We start from the raw sequence: 4,504 nt of genomic DNA, 5'->3' as shown, positions 1-4,504 counted from the left end.
TAATTAAACTAAAATAATAAAAGGAAGACATAATGTAAAGAAGAAGTAATTGAATTGAATAAACTAAAGCTTTTATTAAAAAAGTTTTAATGGAGGCTACAAACTAAACTCATTAAGTAAACCTAAACTAAACTAAAAAGGGAGCTAAACTAAACTAAAAAGGGAGAGAGAGATAGTTTAAGGTTTTTATTCCCTTATATAATGATACAAAATCGTGCATGGGTTTTTAAGCTAGGTTATGGACCCATAAATCAAGTTTATAACCCAATTGGTTGAATCCAAGACTTCTAATTTTGGCCGTATTACTGTAGCACATGTTTTCACTAACTTATACTACTCTGATCGAGTCTAGGCCTAAACTATTCGAAAAAGATTTCTGAGTCGGTCATTTTGATATAAAATAGGCCCAAATCCAAGACCTGAGTCCAAAGATATGGCCTTTTGAAGTTCTATTAACTTTTCTTCAACTCTCTAATCCGGTTTGACTTTCACTTAACAGTTTTGACTTGGACTTTTTAAGGGTTTTTTCTCCACTAAACTTGGGCTTTCGTCATGGAACTTTTCTAGCAATCACTTTAGCTCTTTTTAGCGCCTAATTAGTAACGAATTGACATTTATTCAACTTCGAAGCCTGCAATACTCAAAAGCACATAATTAGTGATAAACATATATTATTAATAACATAATTGGCTAAATAGAAATACTATTAAAGGGTTTAAATTACAGTTTTGGGCTCTTATCAAACTACACCCATATAGCATTTTGCTTGTCCTCAAGCAAATATGTGAAATTAAAATAAGTGGCCAAAAATTTATTTTTAATTAGTCTCGTTTTGCTGAGTGTGATTACATTGACCATATGCAATAAGGCCTTAAACCACTAAGAATTCCCTAGTGGATGAGTTATAGTCTTGTGAGAGTTTTCTAGAGAAGGTACTCACAAACTTCATTTATACTACAACGACTAAGAAATAAAAGTAATTGTTCCATAATTTTATCTCATAATCTATACATCTCACTAGTATTTAAACAAGGATGATCATTCTAAAACTTTAACTAATACATGCATAATAATCAAATCATCTTAAGATAAATAATTATACAATGAACTATGATATGAAATGCAATGGCAGGTCCGTTTCTGAAACTTTTGGGTAGCGTGCCTAAGTAGGTTCTCACAAGGAATATGTCAAAACATATAACATTATGATTTTTCCACTTAAGTTTGCTAACTCCAGTGTGCAGTGGGCACACGTTTCCTCACAATCTCAATGGCAATCCAAGGAAGCCGAGGTCGATCAAACACATCTACCACTTACTATCACACCAACCTATTCCTAATTGAGCTAGAAGTCTTTATTAAGTGATACGGGGCATCGGTGTTGGTTAAGGAAGGAAGGAAATGGATATTCAAAAAGACAAGTCTGAAAAAAATAGGGTCTTCATATTATGTAACTAGAGAAAACCTTGTTCTTTTGCTTCTACACTTTTTTTTTCCCATCCTTAGCCTTTTTATTTTGGCTTTCTGACTCCTTTTATTCTATTTTTTTAGAGTTTTTATTTTATTTCTATTTTTATTTTCTTTTCTTTAGATGGAAACTTCCTTTTCTTTTCCTTTTCTGAAGCAATTAACTAATTTTTGTTTACACAGGTTTTTCTCTTCTCTTTTCTTCACTCATCCTATTTCTCAGACTTATCCAGATAGGTAGGCTGTTTGTTTTGTTTTGTTTTGTTTGTTTGTTTGTTTGTTTGTTTGTTTGTTTTGTTTTTTTTTTTTTTTTTTTTTTTGTTTTTTTTTTTTTTGTATTTTGTTTTATTGGGTAAATAATTTGTGGTTTGTGGAAATGTTAATGAAAGGCTTAGTGGGGCGACTAGCGGATAATAAATTTTATATAGGTGTGAATTTCTAGCTATATCGATCCAAAGAGTGCCTAAATTCTTACTTAGGATATGGTATGGTGATCAAACAAGTAGATGTGTAATTTCTCTACTCGGAATTGACTTCTCCCTTGTGTCATCACTCAAATATTAATTCATATGGGCCTTTTGGCTAGATGCTCATAGGATATGTATTAAGTACTCTAACCTAGGTCTCAAAAAAATACTGCCAAGTACAATCATAGATGCTCATACAAGATGTTCGTGAAAAGATGCAATGACTATTATCTACATATTAATCTAAGTTTCAAAAATTAAATCCTTATTCAAGTACTACATGAGATTTCTAGACTAATATCATCATGGAGAAGGGAACAATCACTACAAGAAAAAGGGGCTTTAGCCACAGATGACCTGGAGCATTAGCCACGGACCAAAGCTGTATAATTATTAGCCACGGTCACCAGCTGTTGACATAGTTATAGTTGTCATAGCAGGGCGTGACAATATTTTGCAACCTTTCGCGACGGTAACAGTGCGTGGGTGTTCCCACGGCTTCGACCGTTGGATCAGATCTTGGCACAGTATGTTTTCACCCACGATTTTCTTTCCTCGGTATAGATCCAATATTGCTCCAAAGTTTTGGGCGCGGAGCACCAAAATTTCTCTCCCACAAAAATTAGATACCCACAGAGAAGTTGGAACTAATCTCACCACCTCTAGCTTCCACCGCCTTTGTAGCAAAAAAAAAAAAACAACTTCCACGGCCTCTCTCACCATTTCTCTCATCTTTTTCCCTTACAGTTCATCACTATTATTGGTTCTCTCGCCATCTCTCTCATCAAACACCAAAGTAAAGCTTAAAGGTATCTTTTTTAAGTTTTAACGTTTTTTTTTTTTTTTTTGGATGGAAATTGAATATAAGGTGTTCTTTTTATTGCTGTTACACACAAAGGACGTCTGACTATACACAAAATCAAACTCTTGGGCTAGTGATATTGTAGGTAGATGGTACATGTTACTATTATCCTTCTAACTAGTGGGTAACAGTATGGCATGTATTTTTCTGTTGGATTTTATTAACTGAACTTTGTTAGTCATTTCTACAGTTTCAAGAAAATTAACTAGTGAATTAAGTAAAAACGCATTTTTGTTCCCCGAATTGATTTAGATGGGAGCTTCATTCCTCTTACACACTTGTGGTCAACAAACATAATTTTCTTTTCAAATAACATATAATGAAATTTTTTTTTTAAGATTAAGAAAAGGGGGATAAAGATAAAGAAAGGGAGAATGTGGGCGTGAGTTTAGCCATTTTGTTAAGTTGTATATCTAAGAAAAACTTATATGACTCGGTGACTTCCTTTTTGAAGCTATCCACTAGTCCCAAATATATAGAGACAGACTCGAGGGTGGGTGTTCTTCAGCTCGGCCACTTGTCCGGCGGGGGCTAATGGTTTGCCCGAGACTTCTATAAAAGCGATAAAGTGGGTTGGCTTACTGCAAAGACAAATAAAATTGCTGTCCAATGCTATTATGTAGGATGGAAAACATTAACCGATGGCAACAATGCGGTATAATATTACAGAAAAACAAGAGCGACAAAGAGCTCTTATATGCTAATAACTCTAAGTCAGATCTCATAATAATGTTGGGGAAAAGCGACTTATTATTATAGATTCTATATGTCAAATGTAATTGTGGAAATAGTAGAACGAATACTTCCAACAACAAATCATAAAATATATTCTTAAGTCTTTCTTTGATTTATTACTTCATCTATAATAGCCATGCTAAACTTATTATGCCCTTTTAAATTGAAATCCAATGTCGCAAATAAAGGTTGTCTAGATTTATAACAGAGGTTTAATTTAACAAACAAACAAATATTTTCATCTGAATTTCATTTTTTGTTACAAAGTTGTTGAACTTTTGAAATGCTTTTCTTCTTGTATGGGTTAAGCTTCACCTCTATATTTTTTCTTTGCCGCACATTACACTTTTGGGTATACAATTTAGACTGTGATAAAAAGAAATGTACCTTCTCGATCTACATATGCATTCTTGACAGTTGGTATGAGAAATTGATTTGCTCAAATGCCTTTGTTCCTCATTATAACTTTTGTCCCATTTCGTGCTCACATGGTGCGAAAGCAACCGGCTTCAACTTGGTACCAAGTCGCGTGCTTCCCTAACAGTCCAGCTTTGAGTCTCCAAGTCCACCACTAACACCACTGGGGTGCGTTTTAATGAATGTTTTCTCTTAAAAGTGTTGTGGTGTTTGTTTACCTCTTAAGTCTTGGTCCCTTTGATATACATTTCTGTGCCCTTCTCCATAATCTCAGTTTTTTGGGGAAACATGGTATGAGTATGGCTTGTTCCTAGGACGTAGCTGGGTTTGAGTTTGCTCAGCATGAGAGCAATAATGCGGGTGTGGTGTGTGTGTGTGTGTGTGTGGGTGGTGGTATGAGTATGGCTTGTATATAGTTTGAGCATTGATATTTGTTTATTTCAAAAATGGATTTACATTGATATTTGTTTGGTTACTGTCTCTTTTGCTTTATCTGTTACAATTTTTTTTTTCATTACGAATTGCTTAGGTTTTAAATACATATTTATGTGATTTT

The sequence above is a fragment of the Coptis chinensis genome, chromosome 5, assembly GCF_015680905.1.
Source record: "Coptis chinensis isolate HL-2020 chromosome 5, ASM1568090v1, whole genome shotgun sequence".
NCBI lineage: Eukaryota > Viridiplantae > Streptophyta > Magnoliopsida > Ranunculales > Ranunculaceae > Coptis > Coptis chinensis.
This window is presented reverse-complemented; position numbering follows the sequence as displayed.